This window comes from Lygodium microphyllum, chromosome 12, assembly GCF_053477565.2.
Source record: "Lygodium microphyllum isolate KBCC chromosome 12, Lygodium_microphyllum_v1.1.10, whole genome shotgun sequence".
Classification (NCBI taxonomy): Eukaryota; Viridiplantae; Streptophyta; class Polypodiopsida; order Schizaeales; family Lygodiaceae; genus Lygodium; species Lygodium microphyllum.
The window spans coordinates 89,164,135-89,186,315 of record NC_141146.1 but is presented as its reverse complement, the minus strand read 5'-3'; the positions used below and the strand labels follow the sequence as shown (position 1 = coordinate 89,186,315).

Here is a 22,181-nt window from a genome sequence, read left to right as displayed (position 1 = left end):
CATATTTACAAAAAATCATAATGACACCCAAATGCCTCACTGTAGTGCCACCAACATAAAATAACTTGAATCCATGGCAATGAGTAATATTTCCTGCTTCTTTGTGCATCTTATGCTCAATAGCACAAAGCACATGCCATTCATTTTCACACAAAAGCATGCCGCTTATTGTGTGGTTTGTTGCAATAGAAAACATTGGCATTCCAAATGGCAATATTCATTCACAATATAAGGAAAACTTAGACTTGAGGTTTATCTTGTGCCGGTTTGACCTTAGATGCAAAGACCTCAAACACATTTCATCAATATGAGTTCTCAAACTGTAAGGCAACTTTGAACCAAAAGCATCCTTATTGTCTGCATTTTTCTCATGAGAAGGCTTATCCTTTCTAAGTAGATATTATGGCAGGAATCTTGAGGCCTAGGATGCACCAACTCATTGCTCAATATTATGTTGTTCCACCTTTTTGGTATGAATATCAATCCAACAATGCTCAACAATAAGTGACGGCAGCATAGGTTATTTGCCTTCATTCAATCCTCCTCGATTGGACATTCATCAATGCCACAACCATCAATCATCATACCCTAGTCATTGCTCTATGTGTGTGTGAACTACAAGAAAAAGCTTTAAAAAGGAAGCTACGAAGCTTGCAAATGTTTGGTCAATGAGCAATTTTTGTAACACTTTTATGTCATTATATTTATGAGAGTTTGGCTTCCTCCCATGCAAATTGTATTTAATCAACAACATGTTGTTCACAACTCATGTTAAGTTTATTTTTTCACAAAGACTAAGGTTTGATAGCATGTAAAAAGAGCAATGACCAGCTAGAACTAAGGTTATTTTCCAACCTTTAAATCTTTATTAAGATTGATTTTTTTTCTTTCTACCTTTAAGCATTGCATTGTGCACAACATTACACTCGTGCATTAGCAAGGGCATCAACACATGCACTAACACTTACACTGACATATGCACTATGTGCATTCATGTGCTCGTACATTTGCATTACATTGCAAGTATTTGAATCTTGCATAACCACCACCACACACCACCATGCATGCACACAATACTAGACACTCAAGATAGATTGGGCTCTTAATCAATCCCTCCTTTATTTTCTCTCTTTGGTCAAGTGTCCACGTTGTTCACAAAGGAGGGCCAACAAGCTAAAGGAGCAAGGAATGAGACACCTTACAGTGTCCTTGTATTGTCCCACCACTTACAATAAATCAACAAATAGACCCTACACCAAAGTACACTTATGTGCACTTGTGTACGCTCTCGTGTGGTCGTGTGCACCCATGTTGACTTGTGTGCATTCTAGTACAAAGGAACTTGCAATGACATACTTGCGTGCACTCTAATGCATAGGTGCTTGCACTAACACACTCATGTGCACTTATGTGCACTCTTGCAATGCACACATATCCATGAGCACCTCTTACATTTGCATGATAGCCTCTGCACATCCATGCACCTTAAGACTCACCATAGTGCATTGTACCTTACATTGCCACACTACTCCTAACCACATTTACACTATGGTTCGCTATAGTGCACTTACCCTAGAGTCATTGCATGCTAGCCGATCCTACTCCACACATGAGGAACCCCTCTTTCTGCCTTCCTAGCTTCGATACCCACCTTGTTTGCAAGGCAAGGTCGAGAGAAGTAAGGGAAGACTGTGAGGCCTTGCATGTGCACTTGTTGCATCAAGTTGCACTGCAGTAGAGCCTTGCACTTGCACTAAACCAACCCACTAACACTTAGTACTCACCATTACACACCCCCACACACCCTAGTGCATGGCACTTGCATACAACCCATCACCCAAGTGCACCAACACACTAGCACCTACATTCCACTCTTGCTCCTAGTGCACTATTGTGCACTAAGCCTCACGTTGTAGCCTTTAGTGCACTATCCCTAGCGTACTACACCTAAGTGCATTGTGCACAACCTTGTGCACTATTGCACATATAGTGTGCGCTATCCCACTTGGTCCACCATACCTTGTACACAACTATGCATAATCACTTGCACTATACACATACACCTTTTACGCACTCATTGTTAGGATCAATTCATTTAGTTCCCATTGTATACCCACCATTCACAACCAACCCCAACTGCATGGACAAGTGCACACCACCATGCCATACCTACACGTGCTTGCAAGAGTCTCTTCTTTCCTCTAAATATAGCTTGCAAGGTTGCAATTGGCCAAACTCCATTTAAACTAACATATTGTATTGTTAACATCATGGGACTTTAATTCTCTATCCCAACCTTAGAAGTGGTTATGCACAAGAGATGGGAAGGTTAGGAAGCTTGGATTGATTGGAGTTGGAATGATTATCCAAAACTAGATTACTAGCAATATACACTCTCATCTATGAGAAAGCTTGATGGAAGGCTTGGTTTGACAAGAAAATCAAATAAAGAACTTTCTAAAAAATGTGACATAGTGTTTCTTTAATTAAGGGCCATAAACAGAAACTCAAGTTCAAGGGCCTAGGTCCTTTTTGCATGTGACCCATTAGAAGAACCAACAATGTGGAATTTGCTTGTTAGATATTCAACGATAGTAAAAACATAAAGACAAGGACACGAGACATAAGAAAAGCAAGGACAAATGATAAGGATCGAAACAACAAACCAATGTAAATACCTAGGACTTAAGATGTAGGCACATGCACTTGAGGAGTGGATGTGACCTTCCAATTCCCGCATCTACTAGAAACCCCGATCCTAGGAGACCTATAGACATTGAAAACAACCCTATTAGTGACCTTATCAACTAGATTGTTCAATTTAGTCCACTAGAGGCAAGAGAAACCATGGGGAAAACATCAAACACAATGGAGAGAACTGAGGGTTCATGAGATATCTTGGATGACTTCCAAGCCTCAATCGACAGTTTCCAATAAGATGTGAAATTCAACATGTCAACCATGACCCCTAGGCCATGGAAACTTTGAGAGTTGCAAGGCCAAGGGTTAAACACCCTCAATCAACTACTTGATCTCAATAATGACACTAGACATCAACTTGTAGCCATGAGAGTGGAAATATAGAGTATCCATAGAATGTTATTGAATGCAAGAGTTATGGGCTTATTATCGGATTCCATCTTGAATCTTATGCAATGAAGCTCGTTTGACTATCTTGATATGGTGAAAGTAGGGACCTATATCACACAAACCATTCTAATTTTCCTTAGTCGCAAAATTAGCTAGGCAAGTATTACATGGGTGACAACCTTTATAGCTTTATCAAACCATTTGAGCAAGCCTCCAAGACCAACAACCTTCTTGGTGACACCAACAAGTGCAAGCTTTTGGATTTTTCTTATGAGGAAATGGGTGAACTTAGTTTACTAGTCTAGATCCCACTAAGGGTTCTTCTGTGTTGCTTAAGGACTTGTTCATCGAACACTTCACCAAAGCTAACTATGAGGTAACCTCATTGTTTACCTCATGAGCATCAAGCAACTAGAGGATAAACATATCTAAGGTTTAGATATTATAGAAGCGGATACCTACCATAGAGAGACCCACTACCAACATAGTTACAAAAGCCTTTATCAAGGATATTCGTGGCGAAAGGATCTATGAAACTTGTTTGGCTGGGAACTTTGAACTTGATAGCTCCAACATCAATAAAGTTTTGGACATGAGGCCATTTGTGTGGATGATCTTCAACATGAACGTAATAGGGACAAATGACCACATGAATCTTATTAGGGTATGTGTGCAGAACAAAGCACACAAAAAGAAAGGAAACCTAGGACTTAATAGTCGATGTGAGGAAGTAGTACTAATATTTGCTCAAGATGGCAAAATCACCTAAAGATTCTAGACCATATTGTCAAAACATGTAATGCAAACGGGAAACACCTTCCTTTGGAATGTCCCCAACCACCTCAATCATGCATTAACTATTGACAATTTGGCCATGAAGCTACATATTGTAGAGCCCCATGTAGGCTCCCTAGCCCCAGCTTTGGCTAGCCATAGTTTAACTATGGTCTGCATTATGTTAGACACTTCCCACTTGCCCCATGATTGGCACTGCTGACCACTCCAACTACATGCAACAAGTTGAATTCAACCCCTTCGAGATCCCTAGAACCCTCGTGCTGATTGTCATGTACCCACCTAGCAATCTCCTTGTCCACTTCATTGAGGAACCGATGAAGGATGAGGAATACATGAATCCTTTCATTTGTAGATGATGAAGGATATCTGATTCTCACGGACTACTACCATGTACCCATTATGATGTTGGGACGAGGCCATGGGCAAGGCATGTCCACCAATAGAGATCCCATTGCTTATTGGAACTGTCGGTAGTGTAGACATGTTTGCTCAAAGTGTCTATAGAAACAAGAGCAATCTAAGGGAGTGATGTTGACTTGCATTGCCCTAAATGCAAAATCACAACATGTATCTGACTTGTTTGTAGCATAAGGCAAGTAGTAGCACAACAATAGTGTTGTTAGTTTCCTCGAGCTTGTTCCTAGTGGGAATAATCAATGATGAAGACAACATTTCCATTCATGTGCACAATATCACTTACACATAGAGTAAGATTGGGAAAATGAGCATTGAATGCTCTATGATAAGAAATGGATCAGTAAAACAAGAGTGCTAAGAAAAGGAGAAAAAGAGTTGAACTCAAACTCAAGAGTGAACAACTCTCAACACCACCATAAACAGTTGTCACCTTGTGTGTTTCTAATTGGCCAACACCCACTAATACTACTTCCCCTTTTGGATTCCTAGGTTTGTCTTCTTTCTATAAAAGTTTTATCAAGCACTATGCAAGTATTGTAGCACCACTCATAGAGATAGGTTGAAAAAGAAAACATTATTTTGCAACACCATTGTTGATCATAGCTTTAACCACTTGAAGGCATTGCTCACTTTAGCCCCTATTCTAGTCTGCCCTGACTTTTCAAAGGAATTCACCATTCACCCTAATGTTAATGGATGAGGTGTTGGTGCTATCCTACTTCAAGAGCATGGGATCATAGCTTTTGAAAGCACTATGGGAAACAAGATCCACTATGGGAAATTCTATCTTCTTCATCTTCTTTGTGCTTCTTTGGCACCCTTCGATGATGTCTTCAAGCTTCTTGTTCTTCATAATCTTCTTATGGTCTAGTCTTCTTTGTGAGGTCCTTTTGGTCTTCTTTCTCTATGAGTTTGAGATGGGTACATTGCTGTGATTTGACATGATTCATTGAACTATTACATAAATCTTGGGATACATAGCTTTTGGGATTGACTCATGGCTTGACATTAGACTGGATTTTCTTCTAAGATCATACAACATCTTGTCCTTCATTTTGCCTGCTTTGTCACTCTTTACTTTTCTTGCAACTTCTTTGACCTTGACTTTGCTCTTCTTGTCCCCCTCAAGTAAAGGTACCATCAACATTGAGTTTTGTATAAGGACCAAGGGAGATGGAAAGTCTTCAAACACTTCAAATAAATTCATTGATTGGTCTTCAAAACAAGTAAATCCAACCATCCTTGCAAGTAGAATAAACAAGTCTTCTATGTAGTTGAAATGAGCAGCAAGAGTAATGCTACTCTGCATGAGAAAACCCTTCATGCTCCAGTTCAGTCATCTTAGAAGGAGGTCTTACCATGAGAACACTTGGGCAGTGTTTATCCTTTTACAAATAAATTGAGACTTACAAATGGATTTGATCAATAGGGCTCATTACAAGTGCTGAGAATGAGCTATTGAGCAGCTGAGGTAAAACCATTGAATAGCTTGTTCATGAGTGAACTAAATGCACAAGTGCTAAGAGACACTGGTTGAGTATCAAGAGATACTATTGATGTTGAGTCTCCTTGTTGAACTAGATGTTATTGACTTGATTCTTTCAAATCTTCTTCTTGAGGGTTACACTTGTTGGAAAACAAGCAGATCTGAATGACAGAGACTTCAGGACATGAAGAGTAAGTAGTTGAAGTGTAAAATGAACTTGGGTTGAGATGAGCTATTGTTGTGTTAGGGTTTCTGCACACCTAACTGCTCTTTCCTTTCTAATAGCGCAGCTTGTCAATGATTTGGGCTAAGATTTGGTAAAAAGATAGCCTATAGTATAGGCTTTGAATGCCCCATATACGTAGGATAAATCGTAGCCTCTACAGGTAGTGTAAATTGTACAACTGTCATCAGGCGTAGATCTGACAAAGATGATGAATTTGTGCAATGTTGCTTTGAGGAAGGGCCAATGTTAGGGTTTATTGTGCCACGATGAAGCACCCTGAACCAAGGATGATGTCTCTAGAAGAAAGGTTGCAAGGATATGGTCTCTATTGAGGGATCTAGCTCCTCCACTAGAGCAGGGTGCTGTTGGCTATGGCAAGCCAACAGGTAGGAAGTGTAGATGAAGTGAGAGATAGGCTCATACACTTGTCATGAGTTGTGAGAAGTTGGAGGAGCAGGGAGAAGAGCTGAATTGAGCTCATTATGGCTCTAATACCATGTTGAGAAACATGGATCTTGAACATAGTTTAGCTATGGAGGCTTGAACTCATAAGCAAGAGACATGAAGACTGATGACTAGACATAGACTTTCACTCAAGTGAATTGGGTTCCAAGATAGATTAGCTTGGACTCATAAACACAATCTTGATTGGACAGGAACACAGACTCTAAGTACAAAGTACAATAGCATTGCATTGAAAAGTGAACCAAGTACATGCCTTTATAGCTTTCCAGCTTCTCCACTCTCCTCACTTTGCTTATGGGATTCTGGGCATCTCTCATAGAGCTTCTAGAGCATACATCTTTTCTTATATCTTCCATACAAAGCCACTTATGGGGCAGGCTCTTTTGGGCACACATCTAGCCTTTATGGGCATACATTCAACCTCTATGGGCATACATCATTTGATTTCTCAACACAATCTTACTCCAAAGCAAAGAAGATGGGTGGTTACTCTCCAGAACTATGATTTTGATATTACTGCACTAGGGTCAAAGACAACATGTGGCTGATTCATTGTCAAGAATGTGGACTACACTTGCATGGCAATGCCTTCTTGCCTCATCATAAGAGAGAGCCTCACATTCACAAAAAAATTTAAGCCATTTTTTCTAAAAATTATAGCAAGGTTTACTAAAGGAAAAATTCCATTTTTAGCTCAAAAATGGTATCATATGGTTTTGTGGCAAGATTGCTATTCCTTACACTTCCTCATTCAAGAGGAAGATCATGGAGGAAATGCATTCTTCACCTACTACAGCTGGTCACTTAGGGGTGTTTAGAACATATGATAAGATTTTTAAAAGCTTATGGAGGAATATGAAAGACTTTGTGTCACAATGCATTCCATGTCGATAAAACAAAAACAACACACATAAGCCATGAGATCTACTATAGCCATTGCCTATTTTAAAGACACACATCACTCAAGAAGGGGTGGAACAAAATCTATGTGGTGGTGGATAGGTTGACAAAAGCAACTTACTTTATCCCTATACTACGAAGACCCAATTTTCAACATCTCAAGTGGCAAGTTAATTTATGGAACATGGCTTCAAATTACAGGGGCTACCCCAAGTCATTGTTCATGACTGTGACTCCAAGTTCATGAGTAACTTTTAGCAAGCTATTTTCACTACTATGGGGATTATATAGGCTCCATCCATAGCTTATCATCCCTAGACTAATGGTGACACACAGTGGGTAATTGCTTGAGACTTATCTGAGACTTATCTTCGCCACTACTATCATGATGTTCAATATTCACGGGATACTTGGCTTCATCTAGTTGAGTTTGCTTATAATAACACCACACATGTGAGTATTGGAGTTTCCCCATTTGAGTATGTGTATGGTTATAAAGTGCCCCTTCCAATAGCCATTTAATGAAAATATTAATTTGCAAGGGTAGGAAGAGATGGAAAGAATATAGGCCCTACATCATTAATACAAAGCAAACATCAAGAAGGCATAAGAGCAAATACCTAAGTCTATGTATGCTTCATTGAAAGATGGCTCTACTAACAAACTAGCGCATTGCTATTATGGGCCATACAATATCCTTAAATGAGTTAGAGATTGGGCATATAAATTGTAGCTTTCTTTTACTACTAGGATCCAAAATATATTCCATGCGAGTCAAACCCTTCATTGGCTCATAAGTAGATTATCTTGAGGAGTAACCACCGATGGATTAAGAGGGAATTTGTCTAGTATATCCCTGAGGAGATTATTGGCTAGTGGGAAAATAAGCTTTGTTCTAGATCCATAGTGGAACATTTGATCAAATGGAAAGGATTACCTTCAAAGAAGGCTTTTTCTAGACCGACGTTTATATTGGAGAAATTTCCTTGTCACAAAGAGTCATTATTGATTGAAAATTAGATAGATTTAGTCCTTCTTTCAAATGTGCACTACCTATATGATCTGAAAGTACACGTCATGAGCTTTATTTTGATATGTGGCATTCTCAATTTGGACTAGTTCAAAACAAAAGTTATCTCGATTTAATTACACTAGGGATTGTTGTAGACAACATGCTATTAATAATTTGCAAGAGGATTTTCATGAAGTTGTTGTGACTAAGATTTCATCTTTATGGCCTATAGTGGAAGCACATGTGGTCTACTTGGTATTTTAATTTAAATCCAATCAGTTTTATGAAGATTTCTTTAGATTGTCCCTATTCTTGTAATCATTGTAATAGAGGAGTACTCTACCATCCTCAATGTGAAATCATCTATAGTAAGCCCTTTTCTTGTTTTTGAGGGCCAAGACCCTTAGGTACAAGTGAATAGTAATGAAGTGGAAAATAGGCACTTATTTTTTCAAGCCACATTGGCATGAGTACAAGATGTAAGAGGATTATTTTTTTCATTATTCATTCAATAATACAAGTCATCTTTATCTCCAATCTTCTTGCTTCAACTTCCATGGCTTCCTCTCTTTTCTCTCTCATATTCCTATCTTTCTCTCTGCTATTCTAACTTTCTCTCTTCTCTTAGACTCCTTTGTTACAGATCAGTTCACATTTCTTCTCTCTAACTTGTGAGAAGGGGATGCCATATTTATACAAAAATAATGTGCCATAGATAAGGTTTGAGCTTTACTTAAGAAAGCCTAACTCTCTAAATTTTAAACTTTAATTTATTTGATGTAATCAATGAGTTTTTAATGATTATATGGGCTACCTAATCTCCAAAATCTCATTTGTTATCCTACCTATACTTCAGTTCAAGATCCTCCAAATCCTCCTATGGAGCTATTTTCTAGGTACTATAGCTTTCTATCCATTCAAAATTTGAGGATTTTGTATAAACAAAAGTATTAGAGCTTGAAAAGATTTATAATTTTCATTAGAGGTAAAGTTTATCAATTTTGAATGTTTCATGGGATATTTCAATCCTAAAGTGACCCTAGATTCATATTTCATAGTAATAAGCAACATTTATGTTTTGGTAAGCTTTGGGCTCTAGTGACAACCTTGCCTTTTAAATTAGTCATTATAATTAGGAAATGATTTATAGAACTTTTTGTTATCCACCACAACTCTCTAGTTATCTTTTTGATTCAATCCTATACACTTATAAAGCTATGTATTGCTAAAGTAAGCATTCTTGATGACCTAGACTTTTAAAATTTCCAAGCTCAAACCAATATAGACACTTTACTTTCTACCAAGGTGACTTTCACTCCAATTGAAATTTGAATATACTCTAGAAGTAAAAGTTATAGCTTAGACAAACAAATATATATATTGTATATTTAGAGATGATTTTGAACAAATACACATAGTTTTAAAGTTAATCTTACCAAAGTCAATCTCTTAGACTAATTTTGCAAATTTATCCAAAAATATGCTCTCTCAACATTGTCAAGTAATAATTTGGTCAAATGTCCATTACTTTTATGGCATACTTAGTTAGTATATTTTGTAGATTGTTGAAAAATTTTGAAGTTTTATTTGATGCACAATATTCTAGTTAATTAAATAATTTTTAGATGTTTCAATCCCAAGATGCCCATAACTCAAAATTTATCTCAATTTTTAACCAAAATAATAGATTTATATGTTCACATTAGGTAACTACTATTTGTTTAACATCTCTATCCTTCATCTATACTAGATAGCTATTATTTTTTAAATATCTTCAAATTTATATTCATTTCCTTGATATTCTTATGTACATATTCTTAGTTCCATGAGGTTCTATCAAAGTCCTTCATACTCGTCACCCTCAATATGCAAGACCATGTATCTATTTTAGCCCAATTTCAAAAAATGATTGTTAGAGTGTAGTAACACTACAACTTTTAGAATGTGTAGTATGGCTTAAAGGTTCAAAAGCATCCAAAGATGTATTAGCTTGAAATTATACTTAGATCGGGGTTCTCTCCTCATTGCTAAATTCAGTTAAATTAGTTTATAGAAGCAAAAGGGAAGACATTGAGATCCTAGTACTTGAAACTATCATTGACTATGATCAAACCACTACCAAATATAGATACTCAACATCATAACTATTTAGTTGAATATAAAATCCATTTTTTTGAAGAATCCTAGTGAATTCAAAAATCATCGCTAATGACGTATGATTACTAATAACTTCCTACCACTCACAATCACATCAATGCATTTATGTCTATTGAGAACACAGATTCATCGCACGAGGCAATGTTCTGCAAAAATTCATGGCTATCTTATTTTAATAGATATTTTGGATTTCCTCATTGATATAGTGTAGATTCATTACATAAGGCAACACTAGCATGTGGTTGGCCACTTGTACCTTTTATTATCAATTGAGGATAGTTGCTTCTTAATCCCCATGTAATTTTAAAAAAATACCATGAAAATAATATGATTTTATTTTTTATTTGTGGATTTTCATTATCTATTTACCACATAATTGTGTCTTTTACACAAGAGAATTGTGCATGACAATGATACCAAGTGTGACCACCTCTCGGTTCGTCATGGGGTAGGCAATACCCACCCCGTGGAACTCACCTCATGGGTAACACCTACATATTGGCGGTCCCACAGCTTTGCGAAAGCGTAACACGACACGACATGAAACGCGGAAGCATTACACAACACAAGTTTGCGAAAGCGTAACACGTCACGGGACAAGGTAACACGACACGATATCAAGGTAACACGACATGAAAAATGACGGGTCCATTTGGAGGCCCGATAATGTATTCCAAGGTGCAACTAAGGCACAAGCATATTTACAAGAAAGCCGGAAGGCTTGAGGGACTGGGTTTCACGTGTGGAGGGTGGAGCTATTAACGCGCATCACACGACGCCATCACGTGGGTGAGGGAGCTCAAAGGAGGACTACCCTCATACATATTATACAACAAATATGTATGTATAATTACAAAAAATATGTATAGTAAGCATATTATTATAATTATTAAGCATAATGTAATCTTGTATAATTATTGCTTATTATACATATTTGTTGTAATTATACATTATGCTTACCACATACATATTTACTAAAGATTATTTATGCTTGATAAAATTTTTAAAAAATGTTAATTATCTTAATTTCACCTAATAATTTTCTCGCCACAACATAAAACACATTAGTTCCCTGCTATATGTACCAACCACAACATTGTCATACACAATTCTTATGTGTAAAAAGTCATGATTATGTGGTAAATTGACAATGAAAATCTATAAATAAAAAACAAAAACATATTTTTCATATTATTTTTATAAAATTACATGGAGATTAAGAAGTAATTATCCTCAATTGATAATAAAATTGTACAAGTAGCCAACCATATGCTAGTGTTGCCTTATGTAGTGAATTTGCACTATATCAATGAGGAAATCGAAAATATCTATGTATTGCCTCAATATGACAAATGTGTACATATCCCTTTGAAAATAAGACAACCATGGATTTTTACGAAACATTGTCTCGTGCAATGACTCTACGTTCTCATCAAATAGTTCTCATCAAACATTAATGCATTAATGTGATTGTGAGTGGTAGCCAATTATTAGTAATCATATCATTAGCAACGAGTTCTGAATTCACTAGGATTCTTAAAAAAATGGGCTTTGTATTCGACTAAATAGTTATGATGTTGAGTATATATGTGATATTATGCATTATTAAAATGATCACTTTATTTATGAAATAAAAGTTTAAGTTTTAAGAGGAGAGAGAAAATAGAAAGAAGAGTGTAGAGGAGAGAGTAATATTAGAACAAGAGATAAAAAGACAACAAGAAGGGAGAGAAAGAAGTGGATGCCATTAAAGTTGTGTTGAAGAAGACCATCGAGTCATAATATATTGCAATAAATTAGTCTTTGATCTAATTAAGTTATCTTGAGGTTTGAGAGCTTGCGCACAATTAGAGTGATGTAGCAGGAGTTCGATGGGTCTTAACCCATAAGTCTTACAATCCAACTTACCTCAGAATAATGATATCCCTAGCTTTGAGATGAGGACATCTCGATTCTTGTAAGGGGGAGAGGATGTAATAATCCCAACCCCTCCCCACGTGAACATGGGACTCAAGGGGGGATTAATTAACAAAAGAAGTTTTTTTTTTCAAGTTTAAAACTTTAACTTACATGTATGTTCACTGTCAACTCTTGCCATCCAGTTGCCTCCACGAAGCATCGAGCCACCATGCAGTCTCTACAAGACGAACCTAGCTCACTTTGCAATGACAATAGCCTCTCCCCAATCATCTTCTTTTCACTGTGATCTACATGTGGTGTCACTATCATTCTCATTGTCTTTATCGATGCTTCTCTCTCTCCATGAACAGACGCAAGTGAATTAAGGCTATAAAAATCCTTAAAACATTGAGGCTTAGGGGAATTGGTTATTCGGAGTGCAACACTGCTTTGTGTGTGTATGAGAGAGAGAGAGAGAGAGAGAGAGAGAGAGAGAGAGAGAGAGAGAGAGAGAGAGAGAGAGAGAGAGAGAGCAAGGCCCAAACCTCGGTACCATCATTACAAGGGGAAAGAAAGACGTGCTACAACAATCCCATCTCTAACAACCTCGTGTTCTTATGTCCAAGGTTTAGTGGAGCTATTAAGGACTATCAAAGTTTTAGCTTAAGGAGTTGACAACTGAAGTATGTAACATCAAAGCCCAAGGAGAAGGACAAGCATGGAACCCAAGAGAAGCACTTTGGACTCAAAGCATGCAATTGCAACTGCAATATCTATTCCACCTATGTCGCAAGCCTTCCAAGTGCCTTTTATGGAGTTGGACTTCCTTTTACCTAAGTTACACTCAGATAGATAAGTGATCTAGTGGCACCAAAGTTAAGCTACAATTTGGTGAAAGTAAAGATTAAACTAGTATAATCAATAGCATGATTTTCTTGAATAGCATGATTTAATTGATGAAGTACTTTATGTGATTACACTCTACGAAATGATATAATATGGATAGTATCTTCTTGCAAAGTATTCAACATTGTTTGATTTGTTGAATTGGAATTTTTAAGATAGGGTTTATTATTTTGGGGAAGAAACCAATGTAAGTTGGTCGATTCATGTGGACTATTTGGATTGATTGTTGGGATTAATGTTATGGAAAATGAATGTTTTCCTATAATTGATGATGATAGGTTGGTATGTATTCATACAAAAGTTATTGTGCTCTCATGGGCGGATTTCTGGTAATGCATTAAATCTCCTCCAAGGTTAGTGGCAAGAACCCTTCATAAAGGGTTGGTTTGACCACACTAGAGGCTAGGATGGCCCCAAATGCAAGAGGACCCTTCGTAGGGAGAACATTAGGCTAAGAGGTGACAAGGGTGCTAGGGGGGTTCTGGCCATAAATCAATTGGGTTTGTTGAGGGGACAACCTAACCCTTGCGAGCCTAGGATGAACTTCTTGGAAGGTCATGATGATAGATAAGGGCGGATTGGTGGATTGTATGCCATGATATTTTGACATGAGTCCCAGATTAAGGGATAAAACACTAGGGTGGCTTTGCACCTCGAAGAAGGTGTAGGATAAATGCATTGTTTTGAAACTACTTTCAAAGGATAGTTTGACATTGTCGTTGTGTTTGTGATAATAAATTATGTAAAGGAACCAATGTTTGGTGGCTAACTAGGGAAGTTATCTTTACATGTCAAACATAAATGTGTTAGGATAATTAAATAACTAAAGCATACCATTGAGGAAAGCAAGAGGAGGAGATTTCCAATAGGTCCTCCTACAAATGAGGGGTCTCAATGGGACGAGAGTTTTCCATCAAAGCGCTAGAATAAGAAAAAGACCAAATGCTTGACTACTTAGTGGTCTTAGATCCCAATCAATGCCATTTTAGGGGACTAAAGTAGGGACTATACCCTATAGGTAAAGGTGTCAATGTGTATTACTTCCCCTCCTTTCTCACTCACTATGAACAAAGTGTGGCATTGGTTTGCTTTAGCTTGAGTTGCCTCGTGCATGCAATGGCTCAAAGATTGATGGTAGTTGAGCTACTAGGTGACCTTAGCATTGAATTAGAAACCTGGATTAGGTCAATCCTTATGGGCTACCATCAGAACCTTATGTTATAAAATAGACTAAAGCAAACCTAGGTGATAAGCCTCATATTATTCTAAGGAGTATCGAGCAATATCGCTTAGGATTATCTCTTGATGGGCCACTATAAAATTGGGCCATGGAGGGGTCCTCAATTAGGCACGTTACACATATAGATTACACAAAGTGCACTCATGAACACATCAAACACATGTGATCATTCATATTAGGCACATGTCTACCACCATATAATAATTGCTAGTGTACATTAACCCTAGGCACATACGTACTCATGCTCAAGTCACACTTACTTTAGTTCACATCATTTGACTTATGTGCACATTGACACTTATGCATGCCACACGAGGCACAAGCCTAAGTCACATATTACCTAGAGTAGAGACACACTAGGTCACTTACACATCTCAAACTACAACCCTAGGCCCTCATGCAGAATCTTTGAGCCAACATTAGGCATGGATCCTTAAGATACATACAAGGGTACTCACACACGTAGCACCTCATCCCACTTTCACTCACACATAATCTTTTGGTAGTCCCAATCTTCATTCACACACACCAATCACACACTTACACCACACCCAATATGCACACATACTTAACTTGATATGCACCATTAGGGCACATGATATAGGCACATATCTTTAGACTATTAACTTTAGCCATTGACCACAAATGAGTTACCTAAGTTAGTCACCACCAAAGCATTTTCCACTCGTCTACATGGTAGGGCACATAGTGAGTTGATGTACACTAGTGCTAATGTGGTGTATGTGTCCACCTGTGTATGCTTATGTGTGGTGTGTGAGCAGTATGTGTGCAAATGCTACCGTGTGTAGGCACCCTCATGTGCTTGCATACCTAGAGCACTTGATGGCCAACCCACATAGATAAGTGGTGGGTTGTGGCAATCTGAGTGCACCTTCAAATCATCAAGTGCTCCTTGATTATTTGATAGCCTGAGTATACTATTCTTTGATGTCGCACCTTTGTGCTTGAGGTTCCCACATCCGAGTCAATTGAAGATGCTATGATCAAGCTGATCAACAAGCACCATCACGTGGTAATGATGGATTGTCTATTTTCACACCCTCTTATTATTGCTGCAACCGTAGCTAGAAGCTTCACTGAACCACACTCAATGCCCTGGCCTATTATATTAAAAAAGCAAGATGAATGATGAGACAATCCCCCGACAATGATTGGGTCTGAATTTATCTAGAGACAATGGGCAAGACAATTGCAAATTCTTAAATGTGTTGCTTCTCTTCTCCTTCTTGGTTATTCTATCTTCCTCCTCCTACCAATGTTCACTTTGCTCCCTACTCTATCCATACAAAGCCTCATTGCTTCTTTTCTTCTAGGCTTTCCTCCTCCTTGCCTTGCCCTTGTTGGGGGTAAAGGCACCTATGCCTAACTACTTGTCTATTTATTACATCGATAGTACCCGCACACCTATACACTGCAGGTGGTGGGCCTCCATCGCTGTCACTTACTATTCTTTCAGTGACATTTGAATAATGGAAGGCCAATCACACATTGTGACTATTGGAGTTCCCACGTATGATGTGTCTTGCTCTTGCTCTCTTGCTACATTTTCCATAGCTCTTGCTTTCACTTGTGTGTTTTCACTTGGGCTTTACCTTTCAACTGGTATTAGAGCTAACCATTAAAGGAGCTTTTTTATCCTTTACTTTAGCCCTGATTCAAAGCTTCAACTCAAGGTTTCATGGTAGCCATTGTTTCTTTTTCTTGAGGTATGCATTGAGTCTTTTCTTCTTTCGACTTGCTTCAGCTTGCTCCATGCTTGTTGAGGAGCTTGCCAAGGTTTAGCTGAGCCTTGTTGAGTGCTTATTGAGCTAAGAAGAAGCCATTTTATCCATTTTGAGTGGATACAAAGCATGTCGTAGAAGTTGTAGATAGCTATGGTAGCTTGACAACATTTTTGTATTTTGGCCATAACTTTTTTGCATACAATATTAGATTTAGGCATTTTATAGCTAGTAATAAAGAGTTCGACGAGAGCTACAAATTTAGGCACTCACAAAGTTGATTCTGTGTAGTTTTCTATTCTCTGTTTCACACAGAACAAAACTATTCTAGTTTGGATAGCAAACAATAAATTCCATAATGCACGTTTGATGCTTCGAGGATATGCACGTTTGATGCTTCGAGGATGCTATTTTGGTGCTCAGATGGCATGAAATAGCACCTAAATAGCTCGAATTTTACTATCATTTTAGTGTTGTAATAATAGGATAGCAAGCATTTATAAGTGAAATACTTATGCCTAATGCTCATTGATGCACGGGATACTTAGTGGATGTATAACTACTTTGGTTGTTATGTATACTTTCGGATATGCTACAACATGCTTTTGAGCTGAGATTCGAGGTCCATTACATTAATATTGAATGTGGTTACATGCCTTGGTTACTTTAGTAGCTTACATAGTAACAGGCTTGAAGAATCTATTGGGTTTTATGCTCTTGACTTATGCTTCATATATCTTGGATATTTGAATATCATGTACTTGATGTTTTGAGCTTGCACTGCTCATTTAGCATTTGATTTTGTTCTAGTGGGAGTTACCTACATTACTTTGGATATTCCATAGAGCTTTGGAGTTATGCAATTAAGCTTAAGGTTACTTTCATTAAAATTGTGGAACACTTACTTCATATAATGCTATCTTGATATGTATTGGATGCAGTTATCCTATAGTGGCTCGGATTTAATCACTTACTTTGGACATGGCACTTATGTTTGTAAGTGTATTGTCAGTGATATTAATATGCTTTTGGGTTATGTATTGAGTTTTTCTTAGTGGGTTATGCATTTGGCAGTTTTCTTCTCCTTACCCCAAGATCTCTTATGTGCATGATGTCTATGCCTACCATATGACTAGTTATTGACACACTATAGTTTGTGATAGCCTTCAGTGCTAGTTGTTCATGTTCTTTCTTTTTTGGTTGCTCACAGTTCATTGTTAGTACACTATTGCAATTTATTACAACAGTTTGTCATTTCAATTTTATGCTATAGAGGCAAGCTCACGCTCAACTACCAAGACCCACAGACCACTTATTGTTCAAGCGTTTCAAGCAAACACTTATTGCTATCTCTCACCTAGCCAATTCACCTTCGATCCTACTGGGGTGTAGTGAGCTTATCTTGATGCCAAAATGAGTTGACTCCTCCCTCAAGCACACCGGTAGCTCCACGATTCATGATGCGAGTGCAAGCAACCTCAAGCCTCCATCTTCAAGCTCCATCCTCCATAGCCGTGCATGAGACAATACAAGAGAATAGAAGGTAAGGGAAGAAGAGAGGAGATGATGGAGAGCTTCTTCTCCTCAATCCCTCACCCTCACACACTCACTCCCTCACACTCTCACACTCCCTCTCTCAAGCACACATAAGTAAGCAAGAAGGAGAGAAGAAGATGAGTCCACTTTGCCACACACTAAAGAATGAGCTCCTCATTCACTTTTTAACTTTATTTACAAAACCCTAAATCCCACTTGGGCAGTCATTTCCTTTTTTACATGGCCAGCCATGGCCTAGGTCCTCTTTCCCATTGTCCTCATATCTTCCTAGCTTCCTTCTACCGCCCATCGACCTTTACGATTTGCATAGGAGAGGGAGCTTGATGCTCTTTTACAAAAAGTTTTAGGGGTGCCTTACATTTAAAAACGCGCTTTTGCCTTTGACTTAGCTTTTGAGGCCGCCCTTGCGCTTTCAGCCATTTCCCTTCCTGCTTCTTCCATTGTGTCCGCTTGCCTTTTGGGCCACCTCCTTTAGGTCGGGACTTGCACTTTTTTACTTTTTCTGCTTTTTCTTGTGTTGCAGTTAACATTACCCTCACCTAGCCTAGTGCCAATCCCATGGCACTGATGGGTAGTAGTTGGAAGGTGGGATGGGCATAGCCAGATGGCTTTTTGAGTCTGTATACAAGACCTTGCGAGGGATGGTGTCGGATGGATCGACCCTTGAAATTAAAGATGGTGTTGGGCATGTTCCTTCGCTGACGTTGACGGTGGGGGGATCTGTCCTTTGAAATTGATGATGGTATTGGATGGATCCTGTGTGGAGAATGAGGATGGGCAGATCTATCCTTGAAATTGAAGATTGTGTTGGACGAATCCCTAAATCCCTTGGGCATCCATCGCCTTTTGTACATGACCATGCAACTTGCCAAGGCGCTCTTTCCCTATTCCCTTCAAGTTGCCTTATCCCTTCACTTGTGGGGCTATTAGATTTTAATACTTGCTTAGGATGGTGCCTGGCACTCTCATAAAATGAATTACATAGTGCCCTGTGCTTTCCTTGTGTGAGTCGATGATGATGGGGTCCCATGGGGGATTGGTCTTGGGGAGAGATTGATTAACTAGTTGAGGTGGTGGGGGCCAAGAATGTATTGCGTGGATGATGGGGCCTTTGAAGTTGGTGGGTTGCAACATTTGTTTTTACTTGAAAAGAAAAGAAGGTGCACTACCTAGGGGTGTGTCTACCTTACTATGTGGTGCATAGTGCTTGTGCGAGTGGAACTGGGAGTTGGGTCGACAAGCTTGGGAGTTAGGTTGAAACCACAGGTAAAAGCCTGGGTGGTGTCCCACACTTGAGGACCCAGTTTCGTGCATTATTGGAGGTGCAGTGTGCGGCTTAGGGAGACAAGTCTAACCATAGGTGAGTGTGACTTCCCTCGGTATGTCCTGTCATTGATGTGCCTGAAGTGTGATGTGGAGAATCAAAGTGGGCTAGGGGATTAGAGATGGAGCCAGTCGATCGAAGCCACTGTGTTGAAATGTGCAATGTCCAATTATTGGAATATTGTTATTGGTACCCTAGAGGGGTATCATTGTGTGATTTATGGTAGCCACATAGGAGGATGTGGACTTCATGGATAGATGTGGGACAAGGGTCACCACAAGTTGAATGTGGATCAGAGGATGCCACATAGCAGGCTATTGTCTTGAGGTTCTCTATATAAGAGACCTGCCATTGTATGATCATTAAGCATTGGAATATATTGTTGAGTGTTGCCTACATCGTTGTCTCTCCATTATGGATTTCCTTGTGTATTTTGATCCTCCATAGCATTGCACTAATCTTGCATTGCCCTAGGCTTAGTGGCGGTCTCATTTAGTTTCTTATCATGGTATCAGAGCTGGTCATCCGCTAAGCTTAGGTAGATTAGTGTAGCCACAGACAGAGAGGGATTACAGTCTGATGGAAAGGATAGCCGCCGCAGCCTGGTGCGTCCCCCAGAAGGGTCTGGTGTGTGTAGCTTGCAGCAGCACTGCTGAGAATGTAAGGCCTGCCGCCCCCCCTTCAGCTAGCACCAGCCGGTTCCTCACAGGAGGCAGCAGCCTGCAATTTCCTTCAGGGAAGAACCAGAAGAGGCAGATGGCTTCTCATTCTTCTTCGTCGTCGGTCGTTCTGCCGCGTGCAACTGGGGGCTTGGATGTGCAGCAGCAGCAGCAGCAGCAGACCTGGGCCCCTGGCCGGCCCATGCGTCGCGCATGGTTCTACGAGGAGTACGGCCAGGCGCACTCTGTCCTTAAGTTCGGCGGTATGCCACTCCCAGAGATCACCCCCGACCAGGTTCTTGTCAAGGTAGCTGCCGCCGCTCTCAACCCTGTTGATTTCAAGCGCCGCCTCGGCAAGTTCCAAGCCACCGACTCGCCCCTGCCGACTGTCCCTGGCTATGACGTCGCAGGTGTCGTAGTGAAAGTGGGAAGCAACGTTACAGCTTTCAAGGAAGGAGATGAGGTCTATGGCAACATAAATGAACAGGCCCTCAACAATCCGAAACAGTGGGGCTCTCTTGCCCAACATACTGCAGTTGAAGAGAAGCTCCTGGCTAAGAAACTCTGAGAACTTGTCATTTGCTGAAGCGGCAAGCTTGCCTCTTGCAATTGAGACAGCCTTGGAAGGACTAGAGAAGGCCGGGCTCAAACAAGGCCAAAGTGTGCTGGTGCTTGGTGGAGCTGGAGGAGTGGGGAGCTTAGCTATCCAGCTGGCAAAGCATGTGTTTGGAGCTTCATTAGTCGCAGCTACAACAAGCACCTTCAAGTTGCAGTTTATTAAAAATCTTGGGGTTGATAAAGTCATTGATTATACTGAGGAGCAGTACGAGGATTATCCTGAGAAGTACGATGTGGTGTTTGATGCAGTGGGACAATGCGAAAGAGCAGTGAAGGTTGTGAAAGAAGGTGGCTCTGCTGTCATTCTCACAGGACCTGTAACTCCACCAGGCTTCCGATTTGTTGTGACTTCAAATGGAGCTCTTTCAAGGCCACTCAGAAGACTCAGTCACTTCCTTCTCGCCACCCGACCGTCATCAACAGCATCGAAATCTGCAGCCCAGATGATTTCGAGGTGCAGAGACTGTTGGGAACGTATGGCTACATAAATGATCTTATCTTGTGTGGTTTGAAACAAGCCTTAGCCCCTTAGCCTCTTATCCTTTCCATACCACTCCCTAAGATGAATCTCCATATGGAATATCTTTGGGAATCAAAATATATGTCAATCTTGGTTGTGGCAAGAGTCACATATTTAGTCAATGGCATATATGGCATAGATATTTTTGTGTCAAATCTAGTGACACATGTATTGAAAGATTGTGAACAATGATGTGCTCATTCACAATCTATACCTATGGATGTATTTTTTATTACACCTTTATTTGCGGGTGCCTTGCCCTTGCATGGACATAAAATGGATGTAATTCTCTCACCCATGTTTATGAGGGTCCTCTGCCCGAGCCCACAGGTGCTCAAAAAGGATATTTGATTGTGGTGTGCAGGAGTAGTGTACGTTGATGATGCACTACATGGGTTGGTTCCTTCTCCCTGACACATGGGGTGTCTAAAAAGCACTTGGGTGGTTCCTCCCGAGCAGCATGGTGCTCGAAATGGACTTGAGGTGTCTAGGTTGCTAGACACATGCACACACATTTGTTGAACACTCCAATTTGTCATTGAGGGGGAGTGTTGAGAGAGTGAGTTTGGCAATGCCAAATCATTGGGGGTGAGAGGTGAGATGGTCACACTGATTGTACATTGAGGAGGGGTGTTGAAATGTGCAATGTCCAATTATTGGAATATTGTTATTGGTACCCTAGAGGGGTATCATTGTGTGATTTATGGTAGCCACATAGGAGGATGTGGACTTCATGGATAGATGTGGGACAAGGGTCACCACAAGTTGAATGTGGATCAGAGGATGCCACATAGCAGGCTATTGTCTTGAGGTTCTCTATATAAGAGACCTGCCATTGTATGATCATTAAGCATTGGAATATATTGTTGAGTGTTGCCTACATCGTTGTCTCTCCATTATGGATTTCCTTGTGTATTTTGATCCTCCATAGCATTGCACTAATCTTGCATTGCCCTAGGCTTAGTGGCGGTCTCATTTAGTTTCTTATCACACTGGACGTTGCTAACCTGAGGACCCCTAGGTGCACTGTCCGTGGCATACATTGAGCGAGATTTTTTGGTTACTCTTTTTGTGATTTCCTTGTGATCTCTTATTCTTTTCGTTTGCTTTTCTATCCTGGTCCTTTCTTTTCTTTTCTTCTTCTTTTCCTTTTCCTTCTTATTAT

General features: G+C 39.6%; 1 pseudogene; it reads left to right on the top strand.

The window, feature by feature from the left end:
* The first annotated feature begins 19,574 nt into the window (after positions 1-19,574).
* Positions 19,575-21,896, top strand: LOC148028017 (2-methylene-furan-3-one reductase pseudogene; annotated as a pseudogene).
* The last annotated feature ends 285 nt before the right edge of the window (positions 21,897-22,181 follow it).